Consider the following 8,979-nt stretch of genomic DNA (forward strand, 5'->3'; position numbering starts at 1 on the left):
GGGAGGACAAAGTTCAGAGTTTGATCCAGAGAACTTTGAGCTCAGCCTTCATTAGTTTTTTTTTTCTTCTGCAATGCTCTTGCACCCTCTGTAACACTGCAATATTGAAACGTTTGTTCAAATCTCTGCAGCAACACCATCCTATCCCATTGCTAAAAGTCCCCAATCCTACAACGCTGTCTTAAATCTGCACCCTCACCCTCCCCCGCACCCTCCTTTGTACCCTCCCTGGTGTGATCAGACCCTTTCTGGAAGGAGTCCAAAAGTTATGCACAAAGTCCTCTGCAACCTCACGAAAGGTTGATACAGTGATAATTTCCCTGTTTTTACACGCTGGGATATGGCAAATGAAGTGTCCCTTCCTTAGACATACTGAATGAACTGGTAGGGAATAGAGGGATGCATAACATGTGGAGGCAAAAAGAGATTTTTGTTTGGAAAGGCATCATGTCTTGGTATGCCGAAGGGCCTGTTATTGAGTTATAATGTCCTTTGTGCTTTGTTCGTTACCTTATAACTACTTTAACTACCAGTCCTGCCACCTGCAAGGATTTGTGAATATGCAAACAAAGCGTCCTCTGCTCTGATCCGAAGAAACGTCACTGGACCCGAAACATTGACTCTGCTTTCTCTGTGCTGATGCTGCCAAGTGCAGATCCCGGACGTCTCCGAATGGAACCTATTTGCCGCTGTTCGTTTCCCGGCTCTCCAACTTCACAGAGGCAATTTACCCTGAACTGCCTTTCAAGAGACTTAAGGGGCTGGAGGCAAGGCGATTTCACACTCTGTCCGTGTTTCCCTCTCATTGAATTCTCGAAACCAGCGTTCCTCTGGTATTCCTGGACAGAATCAACTCGCGAACCAATCTGCACCACTTTTCTCTGAATGTTGTGTTGGTTTGAAATTTAGCATTCTTGCATTTGTCCTGAAGGAGTCGCAGATGAAAATATTCAGAGACAGGTCTCTCTTTTCAGGATAACCGTGCAGTGTTAAATACAGCTGGTTGCTGTTTATGGTCCAGTGATATTGGTAGAAGCACAGATTGTTTTGAGCAAACAGGTTCATACTCTTAAAAGAATCTCAACACTGGTCAATGGAAATTGGTTCTTTCCATGATTCAGGCTTGCCTCTGTTAAATAAAATGTGAATAAAGCAGCAGAAGTAATTTAAAGGAATCCAATAATATCTGAGCATGCACAACTCAGTGATATTACATGGTCACTTGTGATAGGAACTGTAATGTTGTGCTGGTGAGCTATAAGCTTAAGAATCAAAATTCAGAAGAGTAACATTCAATCCCTAATGGACATGAGAGAACAAGTTGGCATTTACAACAAGTATCGTCACTATAAATGATTCCAAATATTTACAGCTAAACTAAGCTTCTCAAATTCTCATGTGTTATTTAAGTTCACATACTCTTGCAATATTAGATCAGGCCTTTGAATTAATAAAATAACACCATGTTAAAGTGAAGGGGTAAATATAGGAACAAAGGAACTGGGGTAGGCCATTCAGCCTCTTGATTTGTTCTAACAATCAATGAAATCATGGCTGATTTATGGCCTAACTCCATATAGCTGTCTTTCACCGATACCCCTTAATATCCTTGTTTAACAAAACTGTAGCTATCTCAGAGTTAAATTTAACAACGATCCTGCATTTGCTGGTATTTGTGAAAGAGAGTTCTAAATATCTACCACCCTTTGTGTGTAGACATGTGGTGACATGGTGGCTCAGTTGTTAGCATTGCTATCTCACAGCATGAGGGAGCTCAGGTTGATTCCAAACTTAGTCAACTATCTGTGTGGTGTTTGCACGTTCTCCTTGGGTTTGCATGGGTTTCCTCCAGGTGCTCCAGTATCCTCCCACAGGTTTGGTGGATTGGCCAAGCTAAATTTCCCATAGTGTCCAGGGATGTACAGGTTGATGCTTTAGTCATAGGAAATGCAAGGAAATGGGGGTGGGTCTTGATAGGATGCTCCTTGGACAGTCATTGCAGGCTCGATTTGCAGAAGGCCTGCTTTCACACTTTTGGGATTCTATGATTGTGTAGTACTGCCGAACATTTCTCTTGGACTGTCCTGTCCTAAGTCTCAGGATCTGCCCATTACTACAAGAATTCCAAAATAGTTTCTCCGTACCTACCCTTTCTTTTCCCATTAATATTGTTTGAGGGAAATGTTTGAATTGGGAGATTGGAGATAGACAAGTACATGGGAGCAGTATGCTCATTCAGTATCTTTATCTGTCCATCTCTCTTTGTCTCTCCCTCACAACTCAGGAACAATCCAGGCCTGGAGAGATTAATTATATTTTATGAACCTTCCCTTTAAAACCGGGCTTCTGTTTTTGTTTTTCACTTGTTTGTGTATGATGTACAGAACATACATAAGAACAAAGGAACACTCAAGACCTTGGTCTCCAAAGCCTTCTATGGTAATGAGTTCCACAGACTGAGCAACCTCTGGTTCAAGAAACACCTTCTCATCTCAGTTTAAGGTTTGTTCCTTCCCCGAGGATGTGCCCTGGGGTCCACATGTCTCCCAAAAGTGAAAACATTTTCTCCACCTCCACTCTATCCAGGCCTCTCAGTATTTTCTAAATTTCAAACAGACACCACTTCATTCTTCAAAACTCCATCACATACAGACCAAGTGTCCTCAACTGCTTCTCATATGACAAACGCTTCAACCCCAGGATCATTTATGTAATCCTCTGTGGACACCCTCCAAGACCAACACATCCTTCTTTAAAGATGAGGTCCAAAACTGCTCACAATATCACTGAAATGTTGAATGATCAATTGAAATGTTGAATGATCAATAGGAAAAGAGGCCAGTTGGCCCATAGAGTTTGTGTTGACCCATTACTAGAGTAATTCACCCACACACATTGCAATGACTTATGCTGGTCAGATCATGTTGATTTTTACCATCCTAGTCATATCCATTTTATATCTTCATGGATCTGTCCAACATAGACTCTGGGCACTGAGTGTTTGCACTGCATTTTAAAGGCTGCTCTACTGAGCTTGACTGTTCCTGTTCTGAGTCTGCTACATTTCCGTCTCTAAGATTACCTATTGTCTGCCTCTCAGTAAATGCTGTAAACTCTTTATTTTAAGCATTCTGATATGCAGAATTTTGGTTATAGCTCTCTGGCAATGTTCTTCCAGTCCCCTTTATGCCAATTCTCAATAGCATGTCTGTCTAATATCACACTAAATTACCATTAACATTTTCAATCCCATATAACTGAGATTTCCCTCCAACAGAATTTCAAGGAATGAATTCCAAATCCCAATGTCTTACTATTCATGAAAGGCTTATGCTGCTGTTGCTTTTGATTAATTTGATGATCACTTTAAGTTATAGAGTCATAGAGATGTACAGCACGGAAATAGACCCTTCATTCCAACCCATCCATGCCTACCAGATATCCTAAACTAATTTAGTCCCATTTGCCACCACTTGGCCCATGTCTCTATAATCTAATCTAATCTCATTTATAGTAATACCACCCCATTTAAAGAGCCCCAAGAGAGCTTCCTATTCAAATGTAACATAGACTCCCAATTACATTGGAGTTCCTTCACTCCAATTTTATTTCACTTAACTGAACAATATTTACAGACCTGAGCAAAATAAGTCATTTCTCATTGTTGTTTAACCATTTGCAGGATTGACATTACTGCAGCATGGTAAGAGTTTGAATAAAATTTCTTTGACATTTTTAGTACGATGACAAGAAACAACCCTAATTAACAAAAACAAAAGATGAAACACTCAGTGGTCCCGACAGTATGAGAATGACACGAGCTCCCTGCCAGAGTGCACATTGAAGGAAGCCGGGCATCACAGCAGCTGCTGGTCCCTCAGCTCCTGTCTCCTCATCCCAAAAGGAAATCTGAGACTCCCTTCTGAAAACAGCAGAATTACCCAATACCGTGAAGATAAGATTTTGGGAGGTTTGTGAGTGGAAATCTTTATAGCTGCTCCTGCAGGAATAACATTCACTCCAGGACATTAGTAGAAAATGGGACGATTGTTTCTCCACTCAACTCTTCAAACTATCTTCACCACTTCTCTGTCTCTGTCTTGCTGGGAAGTGATTTGATGTCCCAATGGAAAGACTGCACTGTCTCTGCAGTGAAATGATTTGGTGTTCCCCAGGAAAGACTCCACTGAACCCAGTCTGAGAACCAGTGACTGAAACATCTCCAGTGTATTGTTCAACCGGTTTATTTGGAAGCAGTAGCTTTCCAGCCGATGCTCCTTCATCAGGTGGTTATGGAACTGGACCATAAGACACGGAATCTAATGCAAAAGATGACAGTGTCATGCAATGGAAATAATATTTTGAACAAACTAGATTGTTGTTAAGTCTTCCATCTTTTAGACTGAGTTGTAGGTTTCGGTTCATTAACATGTAAATCCCAGAACTTTTTTTCAATCACATTCTCGAGATAACTCAAGGTATATTTAAAAAGAAAGATGACATCTGAGCTCGGACAATGCATTAAAGGTGTGAGATTAGAGTCAGTCTGTATCCAATCTTGAGTCAGACTGGTTCTATTTCCAAAGTGGAATTTACAAAATACTACATGGTTTGACTGCCTGCATTGACTGCCAGGAGATTATGCATTTTCTGAGCAAACTAGAATCTATCTCCAAATATAATTCTATGCATAGAAATTCACCCCACAGACATGTATGTCTGTGCGCACGCAGGAGAGAGAGAGAGAGAGAGAGAGAGAGAGAGCATGTGTGTTTGCATGTGTGCAAGCTTGGTAAAGTGAGTGTGTGAGTGTGACGGGGTATAAGCCTGCAACAGGGAACCTGCGTGGGTGTGTATAGTAGGTGTGTGAATGAGAGAGTTTGTGTGTATGAGAGTGCCTGTGAGAGTGTGTGAGTATGTAACAGTGTGTGTGTATTTGTGCTTGTGTGTGCGAGAGAGTGTATCGTGTGGTGGGATCACCTGTAGTGTGACATGAACCCTGGGTCCCAGTTGAGGCCATCCTCATGGGTACCAAACTTAGCTATCAGCCTCTGTTCAGCCACTTTTGCTGTGGCCTGTCTGAGGTCTCCCTTGGAGGATGGTCACCTGACAATCCGAAGCCAAACATCCCTGACTGTTGAAGTGTTGCCGGACTGGGAGGGTACACCCCTGTCTGGAAATTGTTGGGCGGTGTCCATTCATCCATTATTGTAGTGTCTGCATGATCTCGTCAATGTACCATGTCTCGGGGCATCTTTGCATGCAGCGTGTGAGATAGAGAACATTGGCCAAAGGCAAGGATGCCTTGAGGCATGGGACATTGGCAAGACCATGCAGACACTACAATAACGGATGAATGGACACCGCACAATAATCAGCAGCATGGGTGTTCCCTCCCAATCAGGGAATACTTCAGCGGTCAGGAACATTTGGCCTCGGATCTTTGGGTGACCATCCTCCAAGGCTGACATTGGGACAGCAACAGGGCAAAGTGGCCAAAAAGAGGCTGATAGCCAAATTCGGTACCCATGAGGATGGCCTCACCCTGGACCTTGTTTTTTGGATCATTGGAATCTCTTTTGGGGTAGAAGTGACCTGTACAAGAAGGACGAATTGCACCTAAATTGGAAGGGGACTAATATAGTGGCAGTGAAGTTTGCAAGAGCTGCTCGGAAGGATTTAAACTAATAAGTTGGGGGGGGGGGGGTGGCAGTGAGGACAGAGATCAATCTGAGACTGGTACAATTGAGAACAGAAGAGATTCAAACAGTTAGGGCTGGCAGGAACAAAGCAGGACTATTAAATTAAAGTGCATTTATTTCAATGCAAGGGGCCTAACAGGGAAGGCAGATGGACTCACAGCATGGTTAGGAACATGGAACTGGGATATCATAGCAGTTACAGAAACATGGCTCAGGGATGGGCAGACTGGCAGTTTAATGCTCCAGGATACAAATGCTACAGGAAGGATAGAAAAGGAGGCAAGAGAGGAGGAGGTGTGGTGTTTTTGACAAGGGATCGCATTGCAGCTGTACTGAGGGAGGATATTCCTGGAAATACATCCAGGGAAATTATTTGGGTTGAACGGAGAAATAAGAAAGGGATGATCACCTTATTGGGATTGTATTATAGACTCCCCAATAGTCAGAGTGAAATTGAGAAACAAACTTGTAAGGAGATCTCAGCTATCTGTAAGAATAATAGGGTGGTTATGGTAGGGGATTTTAACTTTCCAAATATCAACTGGGATTGCCATAGTGTTAAAGGTTTAGATGGAAGGGAGTTTCTTAAGTGTGTACAATATAATTTTCTGATTCAGTGTGTGGATGTACCTACTAGAAAAGGTGCAAGACTTGACTTACTCTTTGGGAAATAAGGCAGGGCAGGTGACTGAGGTGTCAGTGGGGGAGCACTTTGGGGCCAGCGACCATAATTCTATTAGATTTAAAATAGTGATGGAAAAGGATAGACGAGATCTAAAAGTTTAAGTTCTTCAGGAATGAGATAATGAGAATCCAGAGAAAGTATGTTCCTGTTAGGGTGAAAGGAAAGGCTGGTAGGTATAGGGAATGCTGGATGACTAAATAAATTGAGGGTTTGGTTAAGAAAATGAAGGAAGCATATGTAAGGTATAGACAGGATAGATTGAGTGAATACTTAGAAGAGTATAAAGGCAGTAGGCGTATACTTAAGAGGGAAATCAGAAGGCCAAAAAGGGGACATAAGATAGCTTTGGAAAATAGAATTAAGGAGAAGCCAAAGCATTTTTACAAATACATTAAAGACAAAAGGTTAACTAGGGAGAGAATAGGGCCCCTCAAAGATCAGCAAGGTGGCCTTTGTATGGAGCTGCAGAAAATGGGGGAGACATTAACCGAGTATTTTGCATCAGTATTTACTGTGGAAAAGGATATAGAAGCTATAGACTGTAGGGAAATAGATGGTGACACCTTGCAAAATGTCCATATTACAGAGAACGAAGTGCTGGATGTCTTGAAATGCATAAAGGAGGATAAATCTCCAGGACCTGATCAGGTGTACCCTAAAATTTTGTGGGAAGCTAGAGGAGTGATTGCTGGCCCTCTTGCTGAGATATTTGTATCATTGATAGTCACAGGTGAGGTGCCGAAAGACTGGAGGTTGGCAAACATGGTGCCACTGTTCAAGAAAGGTGGTAAGGACAAGCCAGGGAACTATAGACCAGTGAGCCTGACGTTGGTGGTGGGCAAGTTGTTGGAGGGAATCCTAAGGGACTGGAAGTTTATATATTTGGAAAGGCAAGGACTGATTAGGGATTGTCAACATGGCTTTGTGCGTGGGTAATCATGTCTCACAAATGGATTTAATTTTTTGAAGAACTAACAAAGAGGATTGATGTGATCTATATGGACTTCAGTAAGGTGTTCCACAAGGTTATCCATGGGAAACTAATTAGCAAGGGTAGATCTCACAGAATACAGGGAGAACTAGCCATTTGGATACAGAACTGTCTCAAATTTAGAAGACAGAGAGTTGTTTTTCAGACTGGAGGCCTGTGACCAGTGGAGTGCCACAAGGATCGGTGTTGGGTCCTGTACGTTTTGACATTTACATAAATGATTTGGATGTGAGCATAAGAGGTACAGTTAGTAAGTTTGTAGATGACACCAAAATTGGAGGTGTAGTGGGCAGTGAAGAAGGTTACCTCAGATTACAACAGCATCTTGACCAGATGGGCAAATGGGCTGAGAAGTGACAGATGGAGTTTAATTCAGATAAATGTGAGGTGCTGCATTTTGGGAAAGCCAATCTTAGCAGGACTTATACACTTAATGGTAATATCTTTGGGAGTGTTGTTGAACAAAGAGACCTTGGAGTGCAGGTTCATAAATCCTTGAAAGTGGAGTTGGAGGTAGATAGGATAGTGAAGAAGGCATTTGGTAGGCTTTCCTTTATTGGTCAGAATATTGAGTACAGGAGTTGGGAGGTCATGTTGCAGCTGTACAGGACATTAGTTAGGCCACTATTGGAATATTGTGTGAAATTCTGGTTTTCTTCCTGTCGGAAAGATGTCATGAAACTTGAAAGGGTTCAGAAAGGATTTACAAGGATGTTGCCAGGGTTGGAGGATTTGAGCTATAGGGAGAGGCTGAACAGGCTAGGGCTGTTTTCCCTGGAACATCGGAGGTTGAGGGATGACTGTATAGAGGTTTATGAAATCATGAGGGGCATGGATAGAGTAAATAGACAAAGTTTTTTCCCTGGGGTGGGGGAGTCCAGAACTAGAGGGCATAGGTTTAGGGTGAGAGGGGAAAGATATAAAAGAAACCTAAGGGTCAACTTTTTCACACAGAGGATGGTACGTATATGAAATGAGCTGCCAGAGGAAGTGGTGGAGGCTGGTACAATTGCAACATTTAAGAGGCATTTGGATGGGTATATGAATAGGAAGGGTTTGGAGGGATGTGGGCCAGGTGCTGGCAGGTGGGACTAGATTGGATTGGGATATCTGGTCAGCATGGACGGGTTGGACCGCAGGGTCTGTTTCCATGCTGTTCCTCTCTATTTCACACTACAGGTGACTCCACTGCAATATACACATGCTCTCTCTCTCTCTCTCACACACACACACACAATTTCATGCTCACACACTCACATAGATATTCTCTCATTCATACACACACCCTCTCACAGGCCTTCACCCCATCATGCTCACACACACACACACTTTATCAAGCTTGCATACATGCAAACACACTCTTTCACGTGCACCCACACTCAATCGCTCTCTCCTGCACACACACAAATCTATAGGGTGAATTTGTCTGTGCAGAATCATATTTACAGGTACTTGTTCAAAAAATGCACAGTCTGCTGGCAGTCAATCCATGTAATACTTAGTAAATTCCACATTGGAAATAGAACCCCCCAGTCTGATTCAAGATTGGGATATCAACAGACTCTGACCTCACATCTTTGCTGTATTGTCTGAGCTGAGAT

Source organism: Chiloscyllium punctatum, chromosome 30 (assembly GCF_047496795.1).
Source record: "Chiloscyllium punctatum isolate Juve2018m chromosome 30, sChiPun1.3, whole genome shotgun sequence".
In the NCBI taxonomy this organism is placed as follows: Eukaryota; Metazoa; Chordata; class Chondrichthyes; order Orectolobiformes; family Hemiscylliidae; genus Chiloscyllium; species Chiloscyllium punctatum.